The following is a 14276-nucleotide window of genomic DNA, read 5'->3' on the forward strand; positions in this document are numbered from 1 at the left end:
ACGTTTTAGCTTTCATGTAAATGGTCAAACACTAGATTGTCATCCACACCAAGGTATTTTAAAAAAGGCTCAGCACATTGTTTATGTTGACGGCCGTTGTAAATTAAAAATGAGGTCTGAATGGGTCTTATCCATGGGCGTAAAAGTAGAAATCCCCTCTTACCGCGTTGCAAACAGTACCATTTGCATTCATATGATTGCACACATGTATGTATGGTTGCATAACAAACAGCACCTCATAACAACAGTCTTCGTCAAGTATAATGGTACAAGATTAAGATGGAGTATTCTGACTTATCCACACAATTTTTAGGCTTCTACTTTTTCAATACAACCTGAATTCAACACTCTCTATTTGCGATAGTGGACAAAATTCAACCAGCAGCTAACTTAAAGAGAAAAATTTAGGAAAACCATTTTGTTTAGTTATTAGTAAAACGGCGACTAGCTTTAATTTTCTTCCGATTAGCTGACAGATGAAGCGAAACTCTTGACCAATCCCTTTACGATGTAAACCGAAACTACATGTATTACAATCCCTGACACCGTTCATTTGCAGACTTCTTTTCACTTCTGGACGAAATAAATTTATAGTCCTGTCATTTGCCGATTGGCTGTTTTTCTGTTCTTTCTTTACTTTCTGACTCTAACAGGCTAAATATGCAAACACAATATCGCATTTTCACTTCTAATTTACATGTATTAATGTTACAAAAATACCAGCCCTCATTTTTAATTTACAACGGCCGTCAACATAAACAATAGCCAAACGTCCCATATTCTTTTCGTTTAAGCGCATGATGCAGAGTTATTCTTTGGTAAAATGTCTTATCTGTATTTCTTTGGGTTGAAATATCTAAAAATTTTCAGATTGACAGATACAGAGCCACAGTAGTATTAACGCTCAGTTCTCATGGCGGAAAACGATTGCGACCTTCTCAACGAGTTTTTCTCTGGAACCTCTGCGAGTGTTGAAGTTTTTCGTCCGGCACTTGTCGCTAATTGTGTCTTCAACGGCTTTTTGTGTTATACAACCATCATTTTGAATATCGTAACCATCCATGCGATAAGGAAAACCGCGTTGTTGCCAAAATCTTTGAGAACATTATTACTGAGCCTGGCTGCCTCTGATGTTGGCGTTGGTTTGTTGGTCCAGCCGCTCTACATTTCTGTTGTAGTCAGCGGTTTGAAACGAAAACGTATCGACTGCATTTCCTACAAGGGGTTGTACGTCGTTATCAATTTCTTTTGTATATCCTCGCTCTTGAATGTTGTAACCATAAGTGTGGACAGGTTCTTAGCTGTTCATCTTCATCTCAGATATCAAGAGCTTGTGACTCACAAGCGCGTCATTGCTGCGGTGATATCAATATGGCTGTTAAGCGCAATTATTTCTTCTATTGTCATTTGGAATCCACTGTTCATTATCTCACGAGTCGCAGGGTTTGTGAACATGACTGTTTGCCTCATTCTGGTGGTAATTGTCTACTGGAGGATTTATATAGTCTTAAAGCGACACAAGAACCATATTCAAAGCCTTCAAATCCAAGAAGCACAACAGGGAGTTCAAAATGGTGACTTATTAAACTTTTTGAAGCTTCGAAAGTCAGCTCTTGGAACATTTTATGTATTTATTGTGTTCTTGATTTGTTACTTGCCTAGCTATATTCGTCTTTTTTTTTCCCTAGCTCCTCCTTTAAGTCCAATTTCTTTAAACGAAGCTTGGCCCCATACAATGACTTTGGTTTTCCTCAACTCGTCTTTGAACCCTGTTATATACTGCTGGAAGATGGGACCCATTCGTCGCACTCTCATGGACATAATGCGAGGCATTGTCAATCGGTTTAGAGAATAGCATTTGTTATAAGTAATTGTTTTTGTAAATATAAGCTTCCAGAAATCTCCAGACTGCTTAGTCATGGTGATATGCGTACCATAGAACTTTCTAATACATGTCATCAAGTCACGCAATTATTAAGTAATACTATTAAAACAGTTCTTTTTGTAAGCTTCTGGAATGTTCTAGAACACTTTGTGAATGTATATAAAAGCTATACCGTGAGATGAACTTTAACGGTTAGGAAAACTACACAATGAGGTAATACAGAGACAAGAATAAAAAATTATCAGTTGCTAGTTTCAAGCACATTTCTAAGAGAAATTTATTAATGACCATGCAGACAGACTTCTTTTAACTTCTGGACGAAATAGATTTATAGTCCTGTCATTTGCCGATTCGTTGTCTTTTTTATTCTTTCTTTTCTTACTGACACTAACAGGCTAAAGTCTTCCATATGAAAACACAATACCGCATTTTCCACTTCTAATTTACATACAAAAAAGCCAGCCCTCATTTTTAATTTACATCTGCCGCCAACATGAACAATAGTCAAACTTCCTGTATTCTTTTCATTTAAGCGCTTGATGCAGAATTATTCTTTGATAAATATATGTTATTTGCCGGCTGGGAGGTCTGTATGGTGAAAAATTGTGACCGAGGTCTTGGAAATACTGCTCGAGGCAGTAGGCCGAGGGCAGCATTTTCAAGACCGAGTAAACGGCGAGGAAAGTGATTGTGAGTAAATTCAATTTTTTTATTTTGAAGTTGTGAGAGTTTGCTCGTTTGTTTGCTGCAATGGCGTGTGTAAATCTGGTCTTTCCTTCACAAAAACTAAATTCGAATGGCATAATCCAACGAGACACAAGGGGATTTAATGCGGCCTTTTCTCAAAACATTCCTTCAGTTTCTGTTGTGCAATTAACGGTAAAAATGTTCAAATTGAACGGACTTGGAAAGACTCACCGAGAGCGTATATTTGTTGTAGAACTTAAATTAAAACTTCGCTCGCTCTTTCACTACGAATTAACAAATTGCTTGAGAAAATTCAGGTATTAAATGAATGAAAGTTCCATCGACCAGTTTAACTGTAACCAAATACCTCACGTTTTAACTTTCTAGGTACTTTTTGTGAACAATTAAAATTAATTGCAGACGAGTTTTAGGCCGCTTGCCAACCAACGTAATGACACTATTGTTTATACAAATTCATTCTGAAACCAATATTTTTCTGTCAACCAAAGTAATTTGAGTGAGAGAAAAGAGAGGATTCATAAGTTATTCATCGGCTTGAGGTAGTGACCGACGTGTTTGCTTAAAAATACTGCCTTGCCGGAAAAACGAGACATATTTATGAAAAATGGCAACGAAAGTTGGAATGTACTTGGCGACTAACGAAAGCGTTACCGTGGCCCGTGGGCAGAGATAGGAAAATACCGACCGGGTAAGGAACCAATCAGATTGCAAGATTCGTTACCGTGCCCTCTCAAAAAAAAACAACAACAAATCAAAATATTACATGGCCTCTGCTAGACTTTTTCTGAACTTAGTACTGTTTATAAACTAAAGTGGATCCGGGACTTGTGAGGAGGTGATGTGATGTGAAGTGAGGAGGCGAACGCGGTCGTCTATGGGGGGGAGGGAGGGCTATCTGTAATAATCCGACACCTGAAAATATTCCCAAGCTACTCTAATGACTGAGAAATATGCCGGTATTATCTCAGTTTAGTAAGTTTGCTAAACATTCTAATTACCTCCTCGATCCGCCACAAACGAATGCGTAATTTATTCGTAATAATTATTTGGGTCTCTCTCCCCACCCCTCATCAACCATAAAATGCTCGCTCTCTGAAGATGTATTCAGTGTATTCAGTCGAATTTAATAATAAAGAAGTATATGTCAAGCGCTCTTTAATTTAACTGACTATAATGTTTCGTACATTTATTTTGATAGATGAAAAATATGTTAATGACAGCTTTCCTTCAATAACTTTCTTCAGGTGTAAAGGCCATGTTTAGTTAAAATGTCTTGAAGCATCAAACAAATAATTTGTTTTAAGTTCTAACCAACGCCGAGTGAAAGCGGTACTCGATGCCTTTTTTATAAAAATTCAAATGCCGCAAAGTTGAAGACATCTTACAGACACGTACAGATGGCTTCGATTGTGTTATGTACTCGAGATTGTCATCTACGTATGACTTAAAATTTTCCGTTTAAAATCGGAAAATATCAGAGCCATAGTAGTTATAACTCAGCTGTCATGGCGGAAAACTTCTGCGACGTTCTCAACAAGTCTTTCTATGGAACCTCTGCGGAAGATTTTCGTCCGGTACTTGTCGCTAATTGTGTCTTCAACAGCTTTTTGTCTTATACAAACATCTTTTTGAACATTATTACTATCCATGTACTAAAGAAAACCGCGTTGTTGCCAAAACCTTTGAGAACATTATTGCTGAGCCTGGCTGCCTCCGATGTTAGCGTTGGTTTGTTGGTCCAACCGCTCCATATTTCTACTTTGGTCAGCCGGTTAAATCAAAAACGTATCAACTGCATTTACTACAAGGGATTGTCTGCAGTCGTCAGTTTCTTTTGTTCATCCTCGCTCTTGAATGTTGTAACCATAAGTGTGGACAGGTTCTTAGCTCTTCATCTTCATCTCAGATATCAACAGCTTGTGACTCACAAGCGCGTGATTGCAGCGGTGATATCGATATGGCTGTTTAGCGCAATTATTTCCTCTAGTATCTTTTGGGATCCATTCCTTATCAGCTCAGAAGTCATTGGGCTCGTAATTATGACTGTTTGCTTCATTCTGATAATAATTGTCTACTGGAGGATTTATATAGTCTTAAAGCGACACAAAATCCAGATGGAAGGCCTTCAAATCCAAGAAGCACAACAGGGAATTCAAAATGGCGACTTATCAATTTTTTTGAGGCTTAGAAAGTCAGCCCTTGGAACATTTTTTGTATGCATTGTGTTCTTAATTTGTTATTTGCCTTGCTATATTCTTTCTTTTTTATTCCTGGCTCGCCCTATAAGTCTGATCTCTTTATATGAAGCTCGGCAGTATGTAACGACTTTATTTTTCCTCAACTCGACTTTGAAACCTGTTATATACTGCTGGAAGATGGGACCGATTCGTCGAACTCTCATGGACATAATGCGAAGCATCGTCAATCGGTTCAGAGAATAGCATTGGCTGGGTTCGTTTCAGATGCCAATTCAAAAAGCATGGAATAAGAGCTTCGACCATGGTAAAATCAAACTTGATTTGTCAAAAGTACTTAAGGAAAACTGAGGAAGGACGAACCTAAATAACGGTTACAAAAGTTACACTATGGAGTACCACAGACTCAAGCATAAGAAAGTATCAGTTGCTTGTTTCAAGCGTATTTTGTATGAGAAATATGTAAATAACCAGAAAGCTTCCTTGTTACTTGAAATATGATTTAAGGTTGTCATCAATTAATGTATGCATTTGTACTTGTCGATAGGATCGTAAACTTTTAACCTTGAAAAGTGTATAGCTTGTGAATTAAATACAAAACCGATTTTTAGATCGCTTTATAGTGTAAAAAGGGCCACGAGCTCATCAGTGTTTTTACTACAGTTCAATGTAACCCTCTTCGAATAAAGCCGCTACTTACTTGCGATCACACATAGACTTCAAGAATTTAGTTGGGCAGTTTCTGATTTCAAGAATAATACTACTTCGACTAGACTTGATGGTAGTCCATTCGACTAAAAGTCTCAACCTTGTCAATAGTAACCCGGCCACTTATTAACTTAGCCAAAGACAGAAGGTTATACATTTTATGCCAATTACACAAGGCACAAGGAGCTCTACGCCTTTCATTCAGACGGTTAGTCCGTTTGGAGAAATTTAAACATAAATTATTTCACGCATAAATTAGATCATCACACTAGGGAATTAATTAGCTACTTATCTAATTTTTGTATAAGGAGGTATGTTGTTCGTTGAATAAAGTTCTGTTTGACGAGCGCTTAGGCGCGATACTCAGAGTTACAGGGAATCGATGCGTCCTCTTCTTTAACTTATGTATATAAATATGCATGTATATACAGGTAGTTTAGTGTTAGTAACTAAGTTGAAAATGTAAATTGGTCACCGTGAAGAGTTTAAAGGCTCACATTTCGAGCGTTAGCCCTTCGTCAGAGCGATTTGAGGAGTTGTGGGTTGTGTGTGGGTTTATATGCAGACAATGGAGTACGCTATTGGTGGGAATATGGTGACGAGAAAACAAGAATAAATTAGGTGAATGAAAAGCGCTCGTTGATACCGTGGGGATTAAGAGTGCCGATTTGGAAGATAAGTTTTTGCTCTGGTGTTTTGCTGCTTTCTGAAGTGCCCAAATTTAGTGAAAGGCCAGAAACTGCCATATAGAGTAAATAGGGAGATTAAAGTGTTTAGCGACTGGTTTGGATGCGTCCATGTCATTTCTTTCGATGTCGTGAAGGTGTTCTCGGAATCGGTCATCTAGTCATCTGCATTCATATGATTGCACATATGGATGGTTGCATAATATATAGCACCACAGAACATGTTGCGTTGATTATAGTGGCACAAGATTCAGATGGAGTATTCTTATACGCTGAATTTTCAGGGTTCTGCTTTTTTCATTACAACCTAAATTCAAGATTCTCTATTTGCAATAGTGGACAAACTTTAACCAGCTCATTATTTAGAGAGAAAAATTAAGGAAATCGTTTTGCTTATCTATTAGTAAAGTCGCGACTGGCTCTAATTGCCTTGGAGTAGCTGACAGATTGAGCGAAACTCTGGACCAATCACTTTACGATGTAAAGTGAAACTAATACAATTCCTGACTGTCTTTGACACCGCTCATTTGCAAACTACTCTATACCTCTGGAAGAAGTAAATTTATAGTCCTGTTATTTGCCGATTCGTTGTTTTTAATTCCCTCTTTACTTTCTGAGCCTAACAGGCTAAAATCTTTCATATTTTAAACACAACATTGCATTTTTCGCACTTAATTTACATCTATTGATGTCACAAAAAAGAGAGCCATCGTTCTTAATTTACATCTGCCGTCAGCATAAACAATAGTCAAACTTACTGTATTCTTTTTGTTTAAGTGGTTGATGGAGAATTATTGTTTGATAAAATGTCTTATCAGTATTTCTTTCGATTGAAATATGTAAAAATATTACATGGCCATTGCTAAACTTTTTCTGAGCTAAGTGCAGCTGTTCATGAACTGAAGTGGGTCCGTGACTTGTGAGGAGGTAGTCAAAGTGAGGGCCGAACGCGGTCGTCTATAAGGGGGGAGGGCTATCTATATCTGTATCCACCACCGGAAATTATTTCCAAGCTACTCTAAATCGACTGAAAAATATGCCAGTATTATCTCAGTTTCGTAAGTTTGCCGAACATTCTGAATACCTCCTAGATCCGCCACACACAAGTGCGTAACTTATTCGAAATAATTATTTATGTCTCTCTCCCCACCCCTCACCAACCATAAAATGTTCGGTCTCTGAAGATGAATTCAGTGTATTCGGGCGAATTTAATAATGAATAAGCTTATGTCAAGCGCTCTTTAATTTAACTGACTATAAGGTTGCGTATGTTCGTTTTGACAGATAAAAAATATGTCAATGACAGCCTTCCTCCAAATAACTTTTTTCAGGTGTAAATGCCATGTTTAGTTAAAATGTCTTGAAGCATTAAACAGATAATTTGTTTCAGTTCTAACTAACGCCGAGTTGAAGCGATACTGGATGCTTTTGTCAAAAATTCAAATCCCAGAGATGAAGACATCTTCAATGTACGTACAGATGGCTTCGATGGTGTTTTGTGCTCGTGAATGACATCTACATATGACTTAAAAATTTCAATTTTTAGAATCGGAAAATATTGGGGCCACAACAGTTTCAACGCTCAGATCTCATGGCTGAAAACGTTTGCGACTATCTCAACGAATTTTTCTTTGGAACTTCTACGGATGTTGAAGATTTTCGTCCGGTACTCGTCGCTAGTTGTATCTTCAACAGCTTTTTGTCTTATACAACCATCATTTTGAACATTGTTACTTTCCATGCGATAAGGAAAACCGCGTTTTTGCCAAAACCTTTGAGAACATTATTTCTGAGCCTGGCTGCCTCCGATGTTGGCGTTGGTCTGTTGGTCCAACCATTCTACATTTCTATTTTGGTCAGCCGGTTAAATCAAAAACGTATCGACTGCATTTCCTACAAGGGGTTGTACGTCGTTATCAAATTCTTTTGCGCATCTTCGTTCTTAAACGTTGTAACCATAAGTGTGGACAGGTTCTTAGCTGTTCACCTTCATCTCAGATATCAAGAGCTTGTGACTGACGAGCGCGTGATTGCAGCGGTAATATCAATATAGCTGTTTAGCGCAATTATTTGTTCTGATCTCTCTTGGGCTCCATTGGTTATCATTCATCAAGTCATAAGGTTGGTGATTATGACTGTTTGCTTCATTCTGGTAGTAATTGTTTACTGGAGGATTTATATAGTCTTAAAGCGACACAAAAAGCAGATTCAAGACCTGCAAGTTCAAGAAGCAGAACAGGGAATTCAAAATGGCGACTTATCAAACTTTTTGAAGCTTCGCAAGTCAGCTCTTGGAACATTCTGCGTATGTATTGTGTTTTTGCTTTGTTATTTGCCTTTCTATATTCTTTTTTGTTTGCTTCTGGCTCGTCCTTCAAGTTTAATCTCTTTACACGAAGCTTCGCACTATATAAAGACTTTGCTTTTCCTCAACTCGTCTTTGAACCCTGTTATATACTTCTGGAAGATGGAACCCATTCGTCGCACTCTTATGGACATAATGCGAGGCATCGTCAATCGGTTCAGAGAATAACAGTTCGTTTCTGATGCCAATTCACAATGCATAAGATAAGAACCTTGGCCATCGTAAGCTTAAACTTGATTTGTCAACGACAACTGAGAGATCAAGAACTTTAACGGTTAGGAAAATTACTCAATAGAGTACTACAAAGTCAAGCATAAGAAAGTATCAGTTGCTAGTTTCAAGCGCATTTTGTATTAGAAATTTATAAATGACCAGAAAGCTTCCTGATTACTTAAAATATGATTTTAAGATTGTCATCAACTAATGTATGTATTTTTATTCGTCCATAGGATAATAGATTTATAACATTGTCAAGTGTATAGCTTGTGAATTAAATACAAACCTATTTTTAGGTCGCTTTATAGTGTAATGAGGGCCACGAGTTCATCAGTGTTTTTACTGCAGTTAAATAGAACCCTCTTTTAACAAAGCCGTTACTTACTCGCGATCACAGAATTCGGTTGTGCAGTTTCTGATATGAAGAATAATATTAAGTCGACTGGACTTGATGGTTCTCCATTCTACCAAAATTCTTATCAATAGTAACCCGAGCATTTATGTACTCAGGCAAAGAATGACGGTTATGCATTTTATACTAATTGCACAAAGTAAAAGGATCTCTACGCCTTTCACTCAGACGGTTTGTCCATTTTGAAAAATTTAGTGCCAATTTTTACCTTTACCCTGCGCCAATCGCCGCTGTTCTCGTCTATCCTCATTTTTTTGTTGTTATCTTGAAATTTTTTTTTGCTGTCTACCACAGCAAACAAATACTTGAAGGAGTTGTGGGTTGTGTGTGGGTTTATAGGCAGGAAGTGGAGCTACGCTGGCGGTGGGAATATGGTGACGAGAAAACAAGAATAAATTAGCTGAATCAAAAGCGCTCGTTGATACCGTGAGGATTAAGAGTGCCGATTTGGAAGATACATTTTTTGTGCTAGTGTTTTGCGGCTTTCTGAAGTGCCTAAATTTAGGGAAGGCCGGAACTGCCATGTGCTACATAGAATAAGTAGGGAGATTAAAGTGTTTAGCGACTGGTTTGGATGCGTCCTTGTCATTTCTTTGTATGTCGCGAAGGTGTTCTCGAAGTCGGTCACCTTGTCGCCTGCATTCATATGATTGTACAAGTAGATGGTTGCATAATGCATAGCACCACATAACACTTTTCGTTTAGTATAATGGCACAAGATTCAGATAAGCGCTGAATTGTTTGGGTTCAATACAACCTGAATTCAACATTCCCTATTTACAATAGTGGACAAACTTTAACCAGCAGTTGATTTAGAGAGAAAAATTAAGAAAAATTATTTTGTCTATCTATAAGTAAAGTCGCGACTGGCTCTAATTGCTTCGGAGTAGCTGACAGATGGAGCAAAATTTTCGACCAATCACTTAACGATGTAAAGAGAAACTAATATCATCCCTGACTGTCTTTGACACCGCTCATTTGCAAACTACTCTTTACCTCTGGACGAAATAAATTTATAGTCCTGTCATTTGTCGATTCGTTGTTTTTCATTCCTTCTTTACTTTCTGAGCCTAACAGGCTAAAGTCTTTCATATTATAAACACAATATTGCATTTTTCACAGTTAATTTACATCTATTGATGTCACAAAAAAGCCATCCGTCGGCCGTCAGCATAAACAATAGTCAAACTTCCTTAATTCTTTTGGTTTAAGCGCTTGATGTAGAATTATTGTTTGATAAATGTCTTATCTATATTTTTTGCGGTTGAAATATATCAAAATATTACATGGTCATTGCTAAACTTTTTCTGAGCTAAGTGCAGCTGTTCATGAACTGAAGTGGATCCGGGACTTGTGAAGAGGTGATTAAAGAAAGAGCCGAACGCTGTCGGCGTCTATAAGGGGGGGGGGGGGGGGGGGGGGGAAGGGCTATCTGTAATAATCTACCACCGAAAAATATTCCCAAGCTACTCTAAAACGACTGAAAAATATGCCGGTATTATCTCAGTTTAGTACGTTTGCTAAACATTCTGATTACCTCTTAGATCCGTCACAAACGAGTGTGTAATTTATTCGTATTAATTATTCTGGTCTCTCTCCCCACCCCTCATCAACCATAAAATGTTCGGTCTCTGAAGATGTATTCAGTGTATTCAGGCAAATTTAATGACAAAAAACAAATGTCAAGCGTTTTTTAATTTAACTGACTATTATGTTTCGTATATTCATTTTGATAGATGAAATATATGTTAATGACAGCTTTCTTTCAATTAAATTTTTCAGATATATATCCCATGTTTAGTTAAAATGTCCTGAAGCATTAAACAAATAATTTGCTTTAGTTCTTACCAACGCCGAGATAAAGCGATACTCGATGCCTTTTTCAAAAATTCAAACGCCAGAGTTGAAGACATCCTGAATTTACATACAGATGGCTTCGATTGTGTTATATGCTTGTGATTGACAGATGCTTATGACTTGAAATTTTCCGTTTGGAAGCCACAGTAATTTTAACGCTCAGTTGTCATGGCGGAAAACGTTTGCGACATCCTTAACGAGTTTTTATCTAGAACCTCTAAGGATGTTAAAGATTCTCGTCCGGCACTTGTCGCTTATTGTGTCTTCCACGGCTTTTTGTGTTATACAACCATCATTTTGAACATCGTTACCATCCATGCGATAAAGAAAACCGTGTTGTTGCCAAAATCTCTGAGAACATTATTACTGAGCATGGCTGCCTCCGATGTTGGCGTTGGTCTGTTGGTCCAACCGCTCTACATTTCTACTATGGTCAGCGCTTGGAAACGAAAACGTATCGACTGCATTTCCTACAAGGGGTTGTATGTCGTTATCAGTTTCTTTTGCACATCTTCGGTCTTAAATGTTGTAACCATAAGTGTGGACAGGTTCTTAGCTGTTCACCTTCATCTCAGATATCAAGAGCTTGTGACTCACAAGCGCGTCATTGCCGCCGTCATATCAATATGGCTGTTAAGCGCAATTATTTCTTCTAGTGCATTGGTTCCATCGTTATTCATCTTACGAGTCATAAAGGTCGTGAACATGAATGTTTACCTCATTCTGCTGGCAATTGTCTACTGGAGGATTTATATAGTCTTAAAGCGACACAAAATCCAGATTGAAGGCCTTCAAATCCAAGAAGCACAACAGGGAGTTCAAAATGGCGACTTATTAAACTTTTTGAAGCTTCGAAAGTCAGCTCTTGGAACATTTTATGTATTTATTGTGTTCTTGATTTGTTACTTGCCCAGCTATATTCTCCTTTTTTTTCCCCCGGCTCCTCCTATAAGTGCAATTTCTTTAAACCAAGCTTCGCCCTATGCAGTGACTTTGGTTTTCCTCAACTCGTCTTTGAACCCTGTTATATACTGCTGGAAGATGGGGCCCATTCGTCGCACTCTCATGGACATAATGGGAGGCATCGTCAATCGGTTTAGAGAATAGCATTTGTTATAAGTAATTGTTGTTGTAAATATAAGCTTCCAGAAATCTCCAGTCTGCTTAGTCATGGTGATATGCGTACCATAGAACTTTCTAATATATGTCATCAAGTCACGCAATTATTAAGTAATACTATTAAAACAGTTCTTTTTGTAAGCTTCTGGAATGTTCTAGAACACTTTGTGAATGTATATAAGGACTCAGTTAGAAAGCTATACCGTGAGATGAACTTTAACGGTTAGGAAAACTACACAATGAGGTACTACAGAGACAAGAATAAAAAAGTATCAGTTGCTAGTTTCAAGCACATTTGTAAGAGAAATGTATTAATGACCATGCAGATAGACTTCTTTTTACTTCTGGACGAAATAAATTTATAGTCCTGTCATTTGCCGATTCGTTGTTTTTTTTATTCTTTCTTTACTTACTGACACTAACAGGCTAAAGTCTTCCATATGCAAACACAATATCGCATTTTCCACTTCTAATTTACATCTATTGATGTCACAAAAACCAGCCATCATTTTTAATTTACATCTGCCGCCAACATGAACAATAGTCAAACTTCCTGTATTCTTTTCATTTAAGCGCTTGATGCAGAATTATTCTGTGATAAATATATGTTATTTGCCGGCTGGGAGGTCCGTATGGTGAAAAATTGTGACCGAGGTCTTGGAAATACTGCCCGAGGCAGTAGGCCAAGGGCAGCATTTTCAAGACCGAGCAAACGGCGAGGAAAGTGATTGTGAGTAAATTCAATTTTTTTTTATTTTGAAGTTGTGAGAGTCTGCTCGTTTGTTTGCTGCAATGGCGTATGTAAATCTGGTCTTTCCTTCACAAAAACTAAATTCGAATGGCATAATCCAACGAGACACAAGGGGATTTAATGTGGCCTTTTCACAAAAGATTCCTTCAGTTTCTGTTGTGCAATTTACGGTACAAATGTTCAAATTGAACGGACTTGGAAAGACTCACCGAGAGCGTATATTTGTTGTAGAACTTAAATTAAAACTTCGCTCGCTCTTTCACTACGAACAAATTGCTTGAGAAAATTCAGGTATTAAATGAATGAAAGTTCCATCGATCAGTTTAACTGTAACCAAATACCTCACGTTTTAACTTTCTAGGTACTTTTTGTGAACGATTAAAATTAATTGCAGACGGGTTTTAGGCCGCTTGCCAAGCAACGTAATGACACTATTGTTTATACAAATTCATTCTGAAACCAATATTTTTCTGTCAACCAAAGTGATTTGAGAGAGAGAAAAGAGAGGATTCATAAGTTATTCATCGGCTTGAGGTAGTGACCGACGTGTTTGCTTAAAAATACTGCCTTGCCGGAAAAACGAGACATATTTATGAAAAATGGCAACGAAAGTTGGAATGTACTTGGCGACTAACGAAAGCGTTACGTTAAGCGGCCCGTGGGCAGAGATAGGAAAATACCGACCGGGTAAGGAACCAATCAGATTGCAAGATTCGTTACCGTGCCCTCTCAAAAAAAACAACAACAAATCAAAATATTACATGGCCTCTGCTAGACTTTTTCTGAACTTAGTACTGTTTATGAACTAAAGTGGATCCGGGACTTGTGAGGAGGTGATCAAAGTGAGAGCCGAACGCGGTCGTATATAGGGGGGAGGGAGGGCTATCTGTAATAATCCGACACCTGAAAATATTCCCAAGCTACTCTAAAATGACTGAGAAATGTGCCGGTATCAGTTTAGTAAGTTTGCTAAACATTCTAATTACCTCCTCGATCCGCCACAAACGAATGCGTAATTTATTCGTAATATTTATTTGGGTCTCTCTCCCCACCCCTCATCAACCATAAAATGCTCGGTCTCTGAAGATGTATTCTGTGTATTCAGACGAATTTAATAATAAAGTATTTGTCAAGCGCTCTTTATAGTTTAACTGACTATAGTGTTTCGTACATTCATTTTGATAGATGAAAAATATGTTAATGACAGCTTTCCTTCGAATAACTTTTTTCAGGTGTAAAGGCCATGTTTAGTTAAAATGTCTTGAAGCATCAAACAAATAATTTGTTTTAAGTTCTAACCAACGCCGAGTGAAAGCGGTACTCGATGCCTTTTTTATAAAAATTCAAATGCCGCAGAGTTGAAGACATCTTACA

At 37.7% G+C, this 14276-nt stretch overlaps 1 protein-coding gene across 1 annotated transcript in view; it reads left to right on the top strand.

The window, feature by feature from the left end:
* Positions 1–14276, top strand: part of LOC136281627 (uncharacterized) — a 137784-nt gene that overhangs the window by 7011 nt on the left and 116497 nt on the right. The window lies entirely within an intron of this gene.

Source organism: Pocillopora verrucosa, chromosome 6 (assembly GCF_036669915.1).
Source record: "Pocillopora verrucosa isolate sample1 chromosome 6, ASM3666991v2, whole genome shotgun sequence".
Lineage (NCBI taxonomy): Eukaryota > Metazoa > Cnidaria > Anthozoa > Scleractinia > Pocilloporidae > Pocillopora > Pocillopora verrucosa.